Raw genomic sequence first — 16,393 nt, 5'->3', positions numbered from 1 at the left:
GTACTGTTACTATGGGAGTGAATGGGAGTGAATGGGAGGTACTGTTACTATGGGAGTGAATGGGAGTGAATGGGAGGTACTGTTACTATGGGAGTGAATGGGAGTGAATGGGAGGTACTGTTACTATGGGAGTGAATGGGAGTGAATGGGAGGTACTGTTACTATGGGAGTGAATGGGAGTTATTGGGAGGTACTGTTACTATGGGAGTGAATGGGAGTGAATGGGAGGTACTGTTACTATGGGTGTGAATGGAAGTGAATGGGAGTGAATGGGAGTGAATGGGAGGTACTGTTACTATGGGTGTGAATGGGAGTGAATGGGAGTGAATGGGAGGTACTGTTACTATGGGAGTGAATGGGAGTGAATGGGAGCTACTGTTACTATGGGAGTGAATGGGAGTGAATGGGAGCTACTGTTACTATGGGAGTGAATGGGAGGTACAGTTACTATGGGAGTGAATGGGAGTGAATGGGAGTGAATGGGAGGTACTGTTACTATGGGTGTGAATGGAAGTGAATGGGAGTGAATGGGAGTGAATGGGAGGTACTGTTACTATGGGTGTGAATGGGAGTGAATGGGACTGAATGGGACTAGATGGGAGTGAATGGGTGTGAATGGGAGTGAATGGGAGTGAATGGGAGTGAATGGGAGTGAATGGGACTGAATGGGTGTGAATGGGAGTGAATGGGAGTGAATGGGAGGTACTGTTACTATGGGTGTGAATGGGAGTGAATGGGAGTGAATGGGACTGAATGGGAGTGAATGGGATTGAATGGGAGTGAATGGGAGGTACTGTTACTATGGGTGTGAATGGGAGTGAATGGGAGTGAATGGGACTGAATTGGAGGTACTGTTACTATGGGTGTGAATGGGAGTGAATGGGAGTGAATGGGAGTGAATGGGACTGAATGGGAGTGAATGGGACTGAATGGGAGTGAATGGGAGTGAATGGGAGTGAATGGGATTGAATGGGAGTGAATGGGAGGTACTGTTACCCTTTTGCAGAAAGTGCCCTTTCCCTAAAAAAATAAAAAATAAAAAATAAAATGTTTTATTTTTTTATTTTTGTTTAAGTAATGATAATGGGAGTGAATGGGAGGTAGTGTTACTATGGGTGTGAATGGGAGTGAATGGGAGTGAATGGGAGGTACTGTTACTATGGGAGTGAATGGGAGTGAATGGGAGCTACTGTTACTATGGGAGTGAATGGGAGGTACTGTTACTATGGGTGTGAATGGGAGTGAATGGGAGGTACTGTTACTATGGGAGTGAATGGGAGCTACTGTTACTATGGGAGTGAATGGGAGTGAATGGGAGGTACTGTTACTATGGGTGTGAATGGAAGTGAATGGGAGTGAATGGGAGTGAATGGGAGGTACTGTTACTATGGGTGTGAATGGGAGTGAATGGGAGTGAATGGGAGCTACTGTTACTATGGGAGTGAATGGGAGTGAATGGGAGGTACTGTTACTATGGGTGTGAATGGGAGTGAATGGGAGTGAATGGGAGGTACTGTTACTATGGGAGTGAATGGGAGTGAATGGGAGCTACTGTTACTATGGGAGTGAATGGGAGTGAATGGGAGGTACTGTTACTATGGGTGTGAATGGGAGAGAATGGGAGTGAATGTGAGGTACTGTTACTATGGGAGTGAATGGGAGTGAATGGGAGCTACTGTTACTATGGGAGTGAATGGGAGGTACTGTTACTATGGGAGTGAATGGGGGTGAATGGGAGTGAATGGGAGGTACTGTTACTATGGGTGTGAATGGGAGTGAATGGGAGTGATTGGGAGGTACTGTTACTATGGGTGTGAATGGAAGTGAATGGGAGTGAATGGGAGTGAATGGGATGTACTGTTACTATGGGTGTGAATGGAAGTGAATGGGAGTGAATGGGAGGTCCTATTACTATGGGAGTGAATGGGAGTGAATGGGAGTGAATGGGAGGTACTGTTACTATGGGAGTGAATGGGAGTGAATGGGAGTGAATGGGAGGTATTGTTACTATGGGAGTGAATGGGAGTGAATGGGAGCTACTGTTACTATGGGAGTGAATGGGAGTGAATGGGAGGTACTGTTACTATGGGAGTGAATGGGTGTGAATGGGAGTGAATGGGAGTGAATGGGAGGTACTGTTACTATGGGAGTGAATGGGTGTGAATGGGAGTGCATGGGAGCTACTGTTACTATGGGAGTGAATGGGAGCTACTGTTACTATGGGAGTGAATGGGAGTGAATGGGAGGTACTGTTACTATGGGAGTGAATGGGACTGAATGGGACTGAATGGGAGTGAATGGGAGGTACTGTTACTATGGGAGTGAATGGGAGTGAATGGGAGTGAATGGGACTGAATGGGACTGAATGGGAGTGAATGGGACTGAATGGGAGTGAATGGAACTGAATGGGAGTGAATGGGACTGAATGGGACTGAATGGGAGGTACTGTTACTATGGGAGTGAATGGGAGTGAATGGGAGTTACTGTTACTATGGGTGTGAATGGGAGTGAATGGGAGTGAATGGGAGGTACTGTTACTATGGGTGTGAATGGGAGTGAATGGGAGTGAATGGGAGTGAATGGGAGGTACTGTTACTATGAGTGTGAATGGGAGTGAATGGGAGGTACTGTTACTATGGGTGTGAATGGGAGTGAATGGGAGTGAATGGGACTAGATGGGAGTGAATGGGAGTGAATGGGTGTGAATGGGAGTGAATGGGAGTGAATGGGTGTGAATGGGAGTGAATGGGACTGAATGGGAGTGAATGGGTGTGCATGGGAGTGAATGGGAGTGAATGGGAGGTACTGTTACTATGGGTGTGAATGGGAGTGAATGGGAGTGAATGGGAGGTACTGTTACTATGGGAGTGAATGGGAGTGAATGGGAGTGAATGGGAGTGAATGGGACTGAATGGGAGTGAATGGGATTGAATGGGAGTGAATGGGAGGTACTGTTACTATGGGTGTGAATGGGAGTGAATGGGAGTGAATGGGACTGAATTGGAGGTACTGTTACTATGGGTGTGAATGGGAGTGAATGGGAGTGAATGGGAGTGAATGGGACTGAATGGGAGTGAATGGGATTGAATGGGAGTGAATGGGAGGTACTGTTACTATGGGAGTGAATGGGAGTGAATGGGAGTGAATGGGAGGTACTGTTACTATGGGTGTGAATGGGAGTGAATGGGAGTGAATGGGACTGAATGGGAGTGAATGGGAGGTAATGTTACTATGGGAGTGAATGGGAGTTACTATGGGTGTGAATGGAAGTGAATGGGACTGCATGGGAGGTACTGTTACTATGGGTGTGAATGGGAGTGAATGGGAGTGAATGGGACTGAATGGGAGTGAATGGGACTAGATGGGAGTGAATGGGAGTGAATGGGTGTGAATGGGAGTGAATGGGAGTGAATGGGAGTGAATGGGAGGTACTGTTACTATGGGTGTGAATGGGAGTGAATGGGAGTGAATGGGAGGTACTGTTACTATGGGTGTGAATGGGAGTGAATGGGAGGTACTGTTACTATGGGTGTGAATGGGAGTGAATGGGAGTGAATGGGAGGTACTGTTATTATGGGAGTGAATGGGAGTGAATGGGAGTGAATGGGAGGTACTGTTACTATGGGAGTGAATGGGAGTGAATGGGAGTGAATGGAACTGAATTGGAGTGAATGGGAGTGAATGGGAGGTACTGTTACTATGGGTGTGAATGGGAGTGAAAGGGAGTGAATGGGAGTGAATGGGAGTGAATGGGAGGTACTGTTACTATGGGTGTGAATGGGAGTGGATGGGAGTGAATGGGAGGTACTGTTATTATGGGAGTGAATGGGAGTGAATGGGAGTGAATGGGAGGTACTGTTACTATGGGAGTGAATGGGAGTGAATGGGAGTGAATGGGAGGTACTGTTACTATGGGAGTGAATGGGAGTGAATGGGAGTGAATGGGAGGTACTGTTACTATGGGAGTGAATGGGAGTGGATGGGAGTGAATGGGAGGTACTGTTACTATGGGAGTGAATGGGAGTGAATGGGAGGTACTGTTACTATGGGAGTGAATGGGAGTGAATGGGAGGTACTGTTACTATGGGAGTGAATGGGAGTGAATGGGAGTGAATTGGAGGTACTGTTACTATGGGAGTGAATGGGAGTGAATGGGACTGAATGGGAGTGCATGGGAGTGATTGGGAGGTACTGTTACTATGGATGTGAATGGGAGTGAATGGGAGTGAATGGGAGGTACTGTTACTATGGGAGTGAATGGGAGTGAATGGGAGCTACTGGTACTATGGGAGTGAATGGGAGGTACTGTTACTATGGGAGTGAATGGGAGTGAATGGGAGGTACTGTTACTATGGGTGTGAATGGAAGTGAATGGGAGTGAATGGGAGGTACTGTTACTATGGGTGTGAATGGGAGTGAATGGGAGTGAATGGGAGGTACTGTTACTATGGGAGTGAATGGGAGCTACTGTTACTATGGGAGTGAATGGGAGGTACTGTTACTATGGGAGTGAATGGGAGCTACTGTTACTATGGGAGTGAATGGGAGTGAATGGGAGGTACTGTTACTATGGGAGTGAATGGGAGTGAATGGGAGTGAATGGGAGGTACTGTTACTATGGGTGTGAATGGGAGTGAATGGGAGTGAATGGGAGGTACTGTTACTATGGGTGTGAATGGGAGTGAATGGGAGGTACTGTTACTATGGGAGTGAATGGGAGTGAATAGGAGCTACTGTTACTATGGGAGTGAATGGGAGGTACTGTTACTATGGGTGTGAATGGGAGTGAATGGGAGTGAATTGGAGGTACTGTTACTATGGGAGTGAATGGGAGTGAATGGGACTGAATGGGAGTGAATGGGAGGTACTGTTACTATGGGAGTGGATGGGAGTGAATGGGAGGTACTGTTACTATGGGAGTGAATGGGAGTGAATGGGAGTGAATGGGAGGTACTGTTACTATGGGAGTGGATGGGAGTGAATGGGAGGTACTGTTACTATGGGAGTGAATGGGAGTGAATGGGAGGTACTGTTACTATGGGAGTGAATGGGAGTGAATGGGAGGTACTGTTACTATGGGAGTGAATGGGAGTGAATGGGAGGTACTGTTACTATGGGAGTGAATGGGAGTGAATGGGAGGTACTGTTACTATGGGAGTGAATGGGAGTGAATGGGAGGTACTGTTACTATGGGAGTGAATGGGAGTTATTGGGAGGTACTGTTACTATGGGAGTGAATGGGAGTGAATGGGAGGTACTGTTACTATGGGTGTGAATGGAAGTGAATGGGAGTGAATGGGAGTGAATGGGAGGTACTGTTACTATGGGTGTGAATGGGAGTGAATGGGAGTGAATGGGAGGTACTGTTACTATGGGAGTGAATGGGAGTGAATGGGAGCTACTGTTACTATGGGAGTGAATGGGAGTGAATGGGAGCTACTGTTACTATGGGAGTGAATGGGAGGTACAGTTACTATGGGAGTGAATGGGAGTGAATGGGAGTGAATGGGAGGTACTGTTACTATGGGTGTGAATGGAAGTGAATGGGAGTGAATGGGAGTGAATGGGAGGTACTGTTACTATGGGTGTGAATGGGAGTGAATGGGAGGTACTGTTACTATGGGAGTGAATGGGAGTGAATAGGAGCTACTGTTACTATGGGAGTGAATGGGAGTGAATGGGAGGTACTGTTACTATGGGTGTGAATGGGAGTGAATGGGAGGTACTGTTATTATGGGAGTGAATGGGAGTGAATGGGAGTGAATGGGAGGTACTGTTACTATGGGTGTGAATGGGAGTGAATGGGAGGTACTGTTACTATGGGAGTGAATGGGAGTGAATAGGAGCTACTGTTACTATGGGAGTGAATGGGAGGTACTGTTACTATGGGTGTGAATGGGAGTGAATGGGAGTGAATTGGAGGTACTGTTACTATGGGAGTGAATGGGAGTGAATGGGACTGAATGGGAGTGAATGGGAGGTACTGTTACTATGGGAGTGGATGGGAGTGAATGGGAGGTACTGTTACTATGGGAGTGAATGGGAGTGAATGGGAGTGAATGGGAGGTACTGTTACTATGGGAGTGGATGGGAGTGAATGGGAGGTACTGTTACTATGGGAGTGAATGGGAGTGAATGGGAGGTACTGTTACTATGGGAGTGAATGGGAGTGAATGGGAGGTACTGTTACTATGGGAGTGAATGGGAGTGAATGGGAGGTACTGTTACTATGGGAGTGAATGGGAGTGAATGGGAGGTACTGTTACTATGGGAGTGAATGGGAGTGAATGGGAGGTACTGTTACTATGGGAGTGAATGGGAGTTATTGGGAGGTACTGTTACTATGGGAGTGAATGGGAGTGAATGGGAGGTACTGTTACTATGGGTGTGAATGGAAGTGAATGGGAGTGAATGGGAGTGAATGGGAGGTACTGTTACTATGGGTGTGAATGGGAGTGAATGGGAGTGAATGGGAGGTACTGTTACTATGGGAGTGAATGGGAGTGAATGGGAGCTACTGTTACTATGGGAGTGAATGGGAGTGAATGGGAGCTACTGTTACTATGGGAGTGAATGGGAGGTACAGTTACTATGGGAGTGAATGGGAGTGAATGGGAGTGAATGGGAGGTACTGTTACTATGGGTGTGAATGGAAGTGAATGGGAGTGAATGGGAGTGAATGGGAGGTACTGTTACTATGGGTGTGAATGGGAGTGAATGGGAGTGAATGGGAGGTACTGTTACTATGGGAGTGAATGGGAGTGAATAGGAGCTACTGTTACTATGGGAGTGAATGGGAGTGAATGGGAGGTACTGTTACTATGGGTGTGAATGGGAGTGAATGGGAGGTACTGTTATTATGGGAGTGAATGGGAGTGAATGGGAGTGAATGGGAGGTACTGTTACTATGGGAGTGAATGGGAGTGAATGGGAGGTACTGTTACTATGGGAGTGAATGGGAGTGAATGGGAGTGAATGGGAGGTACTGTTACTATGGGAGTGGATGGGAGTGAATGGGAGGTACTGTTACTATGGGAGTGAATGGGAGTGAATGGGAGTGAATGGGAGGTACTGTTACTATGGGAGTGAATGGGAGTGAATGGGAGTGAATGGAACTGAATGGGAGTGAATGGGAGGTACTGTTACTATGGGTGTGAATGGGAGTGAAAGGGAGTGAATGGGAGTGAATGGGAGTGAATGGGAGGTACTGTTACTATGGGTGTGAATGGGAGTGGATGGGAGTGAATGGGAGGTACTGTTATTATGGGAGTGAATGGGAGTGAATGGGAGGTACTGTTACTATGGGAGTGAATGGGAGTGAATGGGAGTGAATGGGAGGTACTGTTACTATGGGAGTGCATGGGAGTGAATGGGAGTGAATGGAACTGAATGGGAGTGAATGGGAGGTACTGTTACTATGGGTGTGAATGGGAGTGAAAGGGAGTGAATGGGAGTGAATGGGAGTGAATGGGAGGTACTGTTACTATGGGTGTGAATGGGAGTGGATGGGAGTGAATGGGAGGTACTGTTATTATGGGAGTGAATGGGAGTGAATGGGAGGTACTGTTACTATGGGAGTGAATGGGAGTGAATGGGAGTGAATGGGAGGTACTGTTACTATGGGAGTGCATGGGAGTGAATGGGAGTGAATGGGAGGTACTGTTACTATGGGAGTGAATGGGAGTGGATGGGAGTGAATGGGAGGTACTGTTACTATGGGAGTGAATGGGAGTGAATGGGAGGTACTGTTACTATGGGAGTGAATGGGAGTGAATGGGAGGTACTGTTACTATGGGAGTGAATGGGAGTGAATGGGAGTGAATTGGAGGTACTGTTACTATGGGAGTGAATGGGAGTGAATGGGACTGAATGGGAGTGCATGGGAGTGATTGGGAGGTACTGTTACTATGGATGTGAATGGGAGTGAATGGGACGTACTGTTACTATGGGAGTGAATGGGAGTGAATGGGAGCTACTGGTACTATGGGAGTGAATGGGAGGTACTGTTACTATGGGAGTGAATGGGAGTGAATGGGAGGTACTGTTACTATGGGTGTGAATGGAAGTGAATGGGAGTGAATGGGAGTGAATGGGAGGTACTGTTACTATGGGTGTGAATGGGAGTGAATGGGAGGTACTGTTACTATGGGAGTGAATGGGAGTGAATGGGAGCTACTGTTACTATGGGAGTGAATGGGAGGTACTGTTACTATGGGAGTGAATGGGAGTGAATGGGAGCTACTGTTACTATGGGAGTGAATGGGAGTGAATGGGAGGTACTGTTACTATGGGAGTGAATGGGAGTGAATGGGAGGTACTGTTACTATGGGTGTGAATGGAAGTGAATGGGAGTGAATGGGAGTGAATGGGAGGTACTGTTACTATGGGTGTGAATGGGAGTGAATGGGAGGTACTGTTACTATGGGAGTGAATGGGAGTGAATAGGAGCTACTGTTACTATGGGAGTGAATGGGAGTGAATGGGAGGTACTGTTACTATGGGTGTGAATGGGAGTGAATGGGAGGTACTGTTATTATGGGAGTGAATGGGAGTGAATGGGAGTGAATGGGAGGTACTGTTACTATGGGAGTGAATGGGAGTGAATGGGAGGTACTGTTACTATGGGAGTGAATGGGAGTGAATGGGAGTGAATGGGAGGTACTGTTACTATGGGAGTGGATGGGAGTGAATGGGAGGTACTGTTACTATGGGAGTGAATGGGAGTGAATGGGAGGTACTGTTACTATGGGAGTGAATGGGAGTGAATGGGAGGTACTGTTACTATGGGAGTGAATGGGAGTGAATGGGAGGTACTGTTACTATGGGAGTGAATGGGAGTTATTGGGAGGTACTGTTACTATGGGAGTGAATGGGAGTGAATGGGAGGTACTGTTACTATGGGTGTGAATGGAAGTGAATGGGAGTGAATGGGAGGTACTGTTACTATGGGTGTGAATGGGAGTGAATGGGAGGTACTGTTACTATGGGAGTGAATGGGAGTGAATGGGAGCTACTGTTACTATGGGAGTGAATGGGAGGTACTGTTACTATGGGAGTGAATGGGAGTGAATGGGAGCTACTGTTACTATGGGAGTGAATGGGAGTGAATGGGAGGTACTGTTACTATGGGAGTGAATGGGAGTGAATGGGAGTGAATGGGAGTGAATGGGAGGTACTGTTACTATGGGTGTGAATGGAAGTGAATGGGAGTGAATGGGAGTGAATGGGAGGTACTGTTACTATGGGTGTGAATGGGAGTGAATGGGAGTGAATGGGAGGTACTGTTACTATGGGAGTGAATGGGAGTGAATAGGAGCTACTGTTACTATGGGAGTGAATGGGAGTGAATGGGAGGTACTGTTACTATGGGTGTGAATGGGAGTGAATGGGAGGTACTGTTATTATGGGAGTGAATGGGAGTGAATGGGAGGTACTGTTACTATGGGAGTGAATGGGAGTGAATGGGAGTGCATGGGAGGTACTGTTACTATGGGAGTGAATGGGAGTGAATGGGAGGTACTGTTACTATGGGAGTGGATGGGAGTGAATGGGAGGTACTGTTACTATGGGAGTGAATGGGAGTGAATGGGAGGTACTGTTACTATGGGAGTGAATGGGAGTGAATGGGAGGTACTGTTACTATGGGAGTGAATGGGAGGTACTGTTACTATGGGAGTGAATGGGAGTTATTGGGAGGTACTGTTACTATGGGAGTGAATGGGAGTGAATGGGAGGTACTGTTACTATGGGAGTGAATGGGACTGAATGGGAGTGCATGGGAGTTATTGGGAGGTACTGTTACTATGGGAGTGAATGGGAGTGAATGGGAGGTACTGTTACTATGGGAGTGAATGGGAGTGAATGGGAGCTACTGTTACTATGGGAGTGAATGGGAGTGAATGGGAGGTACTGTTACTATGGGAGTGAATGGGGTACTGTTACTATGGGAGTGAATGGGAGTGAATGGGAGGTACTGTTACTATGGGAGTGAATGGGAGTGAATTGGAGGTACTGTTACTATGGGAGTGAATGGGAGTGAATGGGAGGTACTGTTACTATGGGAGTGAATGGGAGTGAATGGGAGGTACTGTTACTATGGGAGTGAATGGGACTGAATGGGAGGTACTGTTACTATGGGAGTGAATGAGAGTGAATGGGAGGTACTGTTACTATGGGAGTGAATGGGAGTGAATGGGAGGTACTGTTACTATGGGAGTGGATGGGAGTGAATGGGAGGTACTGTTACTATGGGAGTGAATGGGAGGTACTGTTACTATGGGAGTGAATGGGAGTGAATGGGAGGTACTGTTACTATGGGAGTGAATGGGAGTGAATGGGAGCTACTGTTACTATGGGAGTGAATGGGAGTGAATGGGAGGTACTGTTACTATGGGTGTGAATGGGAGTGAATGGGAGTGAATGGGAGTGAATGGGAGGTACTGTTACTATGGGTGTGAATGGGAGTGAATGGGAGTGAATGGGTGTGAATGGGACTGAATGGGAGTGAATGGGAGTGAATGGGTGTGAATGGGAGTGAATGGGAGTGAATGGGTGTGAATGGGAGTGCATGGGAGTGAATGGGACTGAATGGGAGTGAATGGGTGTGAATGGGAGGTACTGTTACTATGGGAGTGAATGGGAGTGAATGGGAGTGAATGGGAGGTACTGTTACTATGGGAGTGGATGGGAGTGAATGGGATGTACTGTTACTATGGGAGTGAATGGGAGGTACTGTTACTATGGGAGTGAATGGGAGTGAATGGGAGGTACTGTTACTATGGGAGTGAATGGGAGTGAATGGGAGGTACTGTTACTATGGGAGTGAATGGGAGTGAATGGGAGCTACTGTTACTATGGGAGTGAATGGGAGTGAATGGGAGGTACTGTTACTATGGGAGTGAATGGGAGGTACTGTTACTATGGGAGTGAATGGGAGTGAATGGGAGGTACTGTTACTATGGGAGTGAATGGGAGTGAATTGGAGGTACTGTTACTATGGGAGTGAATGGGAGTGAATGGGAGGTACTGTTACTATGGGAGTGAATGGGAGTGAATGGGAGGTACTGTTACTATAGGAGTGAATGGGACTGAATGGGAGGTACTGTTACTATGGGAGTAAATGGGACTGAATGGGAGGTACTGTTACTATGGGAGTGAATGGGACTGAATGGGAGGTACTGTTACTATGGGAGTGAATGGGAGTGACTCACCTGGTGATGCCAAAGGAAAGACCCTTTAGACTCACCTGGTGATGCCAAAGGGAAGACCCTTTAGACTCACCTGGTGATGCCAAAGGAAAGACCCTTTAGACTCACCTGGTGATGCCAAAGGAAAGACCCTCTAGACTCACCTGGTGATGCCAAAGGAAAGACCCTTTAGACTCACCTGGTGATGCCAAAGGAAAGACCCTTTAGACTCACCTGGTGATGCCAAAGGAAAGACCCTTTAGACTCACCTGGTGATGCCAAAGGAAAGACCCTTTAGACTCACCTGGTGATGCCAAAGGAAAGACCCTCTAGACTCACCTGGTGATGCCAAAGGAAAGACCCTTTAGACTCACCTGGTGATGCCAAAGGAAAGACCCTTTAGACTCACCTGGTGATGCCAAAGGAAAGACCCTCTAGACTCACCTGGTGATGCCAAAGGAAAGACCCTTTAGACTCACCTGGTGATGCCAAAGGAAAGACCCTTTAGACTCACCTGGTGATGCCAAAGGAAAGACCCTTTAGACTCACCACACATCATCATGAGCCTGGCTCTGCTTCCAGCTGCTTGCGGAGAAACACAGGAAGCTCAACGGCTACTTCCTGTTGTTGATCCTCCAACGCCTGACTGTTCCTCTGGGGAGAAAACACTAAGCCGACTTCACAACATCCTACTATAAATACTATCTGTCTGCGTGTGTCTCTGTGTGTGTCTCTGTCTGCGTGTGTCTCTGTCTGCGTGTGTCTGTCTGCGTGTGTCTCTGTCTGCGTGTGTCTCTGCGTGTGTCTCTGTCTGCGTGTGTCTCTGTCTGCGTGTGTCTCTGTCTGCGTGTGTCTCTGCGTGTGTGTCTGCGTGTGTCTCTGTCTGCGTGTGTCTCTGCGTGTGTCTCTGTCTGCGTGTGTCTCTGTCTGCGTGTGTCTCTGCGTATGTCTCTGTCTGCGTGTGTCTCTGTCTGCGTGTGTCTGCATGTGTATCTGTCTGCGTGTGTCTCTGCGTGTGTCTCTGTCTGCGTGTGTCTCTGTCTGCGTGTGTCTCTGTCTGCGTGTGTATCTGTCTGCGTGTGTCTCTGCGTGTGTCTCTGTCTGCGTGTGTCTCTGTCTGCGTGTGTCTCTGTGTCATAGCTGGCTCATGCTATGGCAACGATTGGGAGACAGGAGACAGCGTAACAGTATAAGAAACTGTATTTATTCACAAGTAGGCCTATACATACAACTTGGAGTACAACATAACGGATCCTATGAGGTGTGGAGTCAGCAATCAGTGGTGTGGTGGTGATGGATGTGTGGCACATGGTGTGGTGTGTGTGTGGATGGAAAGAATAAGGTAAACATAGTTCTATAAGGGCATGGAGGCAAGCAGGCAGTGGAGGCACAGACAGCAGGTCTGCCTCTTCTGGATCTCTCTGTGGGAATGGCAGGGGGATTGCTTTTATAGAGGCACCGGGCCCAGGTGCTCTCCAATGAGCAATCCAGATGGAATGGAATGCCCCACCCAGGCTCACCTATAGGGAGACAATTAGGCAGGTACTCCCTAACCACTTCACAGTCTGTGTATCTATGTGTGGGGCATCACACTCTGCGTGTGTCTCTGTCTGTGTGTGTCTGTCTGCGTGTGTCTCTGTCTGCGTGTGTCTCTGCGTGTGTCTCTGTCTGTGTGTGTCTCTGTCTGCGTGTGTCTCTGTCTGCGTGTGTCTCTGCGTGTGTCTCTGTCTGCGTGTGTCTCTGCGTGTGTCTCTGTCTGCGTGTGTCTCTGCGTGTGTCTCTGTCTGCGTGTGTACAATGTAGGCATTAATACTAAACCGACTTCACAACATCATTTACATTGTAGGCTTTTAGCAGATGCCCTTAATCCAGAGTTACTGTACATAACACTAAGCTAACTTCACTCTGTTCCACTGGGGACAAAACACTAAGCTAACTTCACTCTGTTCCACTGGGGACAAAACACTAAGCTAACTTCACTCTGTTCCACTGGGGACATAACACTAAGCTAACTTCACTCTGTTCCACTGGGGACATAACACTAAGCTAACTTCACTCTGTTCCACTGGGGACAAAACACTAAGCTAACTTCACAACAACCTGAATGTTCTGTTCCAAAACTAAACCAACTTTACTTCACAACATACTGTAACAACCTGACTGTTCTGTTCCTCTGGGGACTAACACTAAACCGTCTTCCTGACTGTTCCTCTGGGGACTAAAACTAAACCGTCTTCCTGACTGTGGAGAAAACACTGATAATAAACAGGAAGTGTTCCTCATTCATATTAAACTATAACTTCACACCATGAAGGCGTAGCTACTGTTTCTACTGCATGGACTTCACTTGAGGACAGACAGACAGACAGACAGACAGACAGACAGACAGACAGACAGACAGGCAGGCAGGCAGGCAGGCAGGCAGGATGTCACTGATCTTCATCATCTTGCTGTTGAGGTATGAAATTTAATCAATAATATAATGAAATGTGTGTGAGTACGTACTGTATTACTGTAGTACTGTTATAATGTATATTGTACTGTATTACACTGTGTTATAATGTATATTTATATGTACTGTATTAAACTGTATACTGTGTTATAATGTATATTTATATGTACTGTATTAAACTGTATACTGTGTTATAATGTATATTTATATGTACTGTATTAAACTGTATACTGTGTTATAATGTATGTATATTGTATTGTGTATCCACAGTTCAGGTCAGATCAGAGATGTGAACATGAGAGCTGCTGTCTTCAGTCCAGAGATACAACCTTCTGACGGTAAGGAATTATAAGTTATAACTAGACCTGTACGTGGCCGTCGCAGTCGGCCATCGGCCTACTGTACGTGGCCGTCGGCCTACTGTACGTGGCCGTCGGCCTACTGTACGTGGCCGTCGGCCTACTGTACGTGGCCGTCGGCCTACTGTACGTGGCCGTCGGCCTACTGTACGTGGCCGTCGGCCTACTGTACGTGGCCGTTGGCCTACTGTACGTGGCCGTCGGCCTACTGTATGTGGCCGTCGGCCTACTGTACGTGGCCGTCGGCCTACTGTACGTGGCCATCGGCCTACTGTACGTGGCCGTCGGCCTACTGTACGTGGCCGTCGGCCTACTGTACGTGGCCGTCGCAGTCGGCCATCGGCCTACTGTACGTGGCCGTCGGCCTACTGTACGTGGCCGTCGGCCTACTGTACGTGGCCGTCGGCCTACTGTACGTGGCCGTCGGCCTACTGTACGTGGCCGTCGCAGTCGGCCATCGGCCTACTGTACGTGGCCGTCGCAGTCGGCCACGTACAGTAACCAATACAAATACAAAATAGAGCACAAAATATGCTTGCTGAAGTTAAAATACTTTTAACCATGGCAGTATCTGGCTGAGGGGAAGGTAACCCTGTCAGTATCTGGCTGAGGGGAAGGTAACCCTGTCAGTATCTGGCTGAGGGGAAGGTAACCCTGTCAGTATCTGGCTGAGGGGAAGGTAACCCTGTCAGCTCTGAGGGGAAGGTAACCCTGTCAGTATCTGGCTGAGGGGAAGGTAACCCTGTCAGCTCTGAGGGGAAGGTAACCCTGTCAGTATCTGGCTGAGGGGAAGGTAACCCTGTCAGTATCTGGCTGAGGGGAAGGTAACCCTGTCAGTATCTGGCTGAGGGGAAGGTAACCCTGTCAGTATCTGGCTGAGGGGAAGGTAACCCTGTCAGTATCTGGCTGAGGGGAAGGTAACCCTGTCAGTATCTGGCTGAGGGGAAGGTAACCCTGTCAGTATCTGGCTGAGGGGAAGGTAACCCTGTCAGTATCTGGCTGAGGGGAAGGTAACCCTGTCAGTATCTGGCTGAGGGGAAGGTAACCCTGAGGGGAAGGTAACCCTGTCAGCTCTAGCCCTAATGCACAACAGCACCAGCTTGTTTGGAGCTCCACCTCTCAGAGGCGGAAGGCCAGCCCAGACCATCGTCCCCCCAGCATATGAAACTACCACACTGTGGCATGATGTTTCACCATCTAAAGCTGCCAGCAGCCTTGACACGCCAGTCTCCCACAAGGCAAACAGAGACATTACACATTTTAACAATCAGCAACACAAAAGTGCTATATGTCAATTCATTATTATTATTTTTAAGGATGGGAACTGTGGGGGGGTGGAACGCGTGTGTCGAATGTGAAGTCGGTGGGTCAAACGGTTCTCGAGTTACGTGCATTACTCATCATAATGCTCTGAGCTCATCATAATGCTCTGAGCTCATCATACATGCTCTGAGCTCATCATAATGCTCTGAGCTCATCATAATGCTCTGAGCTCATCATACATGCTCTGAGCTCATCATACATGCTCTGAGCTCATCATAATGCTCTGAGCTCATCATAATGCTCTGAGCTCATCATACATGCTCTGAGCTCATCATAATGCTCTGAGCTCATCATAATGCTCTGAGCTCATCATACATGCTCTGAGCTCATCATACATGCTCTGAGCTCATCATACATGCTCTGAGCTCATCATACATGCTCTGAGCTCATCATACATGCTCTGAGCTCATCATACATGCTCTGAGCTCATCATAATGCTCTGAGCTCATCATAATGCTCTGAGCTCATCATACATGCTCTGAGCTCATCATAATGCTCTGAGCTCATCATAATGCTCTGAGCTCATCATACATGCTCTGAGCTCATCATAATGCTCTGAGCTCATCATACATGCTCTGAGCTCATCATACATGCTCTGAGCTCATCATAATGCTCTGAGCTCATCATAATGCTCTGAGCTCATCATACATGATGCTTTACTAGAGCCTACTGTAAACATGCCTATCTGCTACACAGAGGAATAATTCATTAAATAATGTGAGAGCTTCTTCAACCCCAGTTAAGCCCAGCCCAGCCCAGCCCAGCCCAGCCCAGCACAGCCCAGCACAGCCCAGCACAGCACAGCACAGTACAGTACAGTACAGTACAGTACAGTACAGTCAGAATGGGTTCTCTCTTTTTGACTTCCCAGAATAAATCACTGAATCATTTTCCTTCTTCTCTTCCTGTCTTTGTTCTCACGGCTTCCTTAATGTTTCACACATTGAGCTTTTATTGTGATGTAATCTCTCTATAAATGCACCATTTATTTACCACCTGTTCTTTAAGGTTCACACATTGAGCTTTTAAGTGTTTTTTGTGGCTTTTGCCTTTATTTTATATATTTTATGGAG

Source organism: Electrona antarctica (genome assembly GCF_951216825.1).
Source record: "Electrona antarctica genome assembly, chromosome: 7".
Lineage (NCBI taxonomy): Eukaryota > Metazoa > Chordata > Actinopteri > Myctophiformes > Myctophidae > Electrona > Electrona antarctica.
This window is presented reverse-complemented; position numbering follows the sequence as displayed.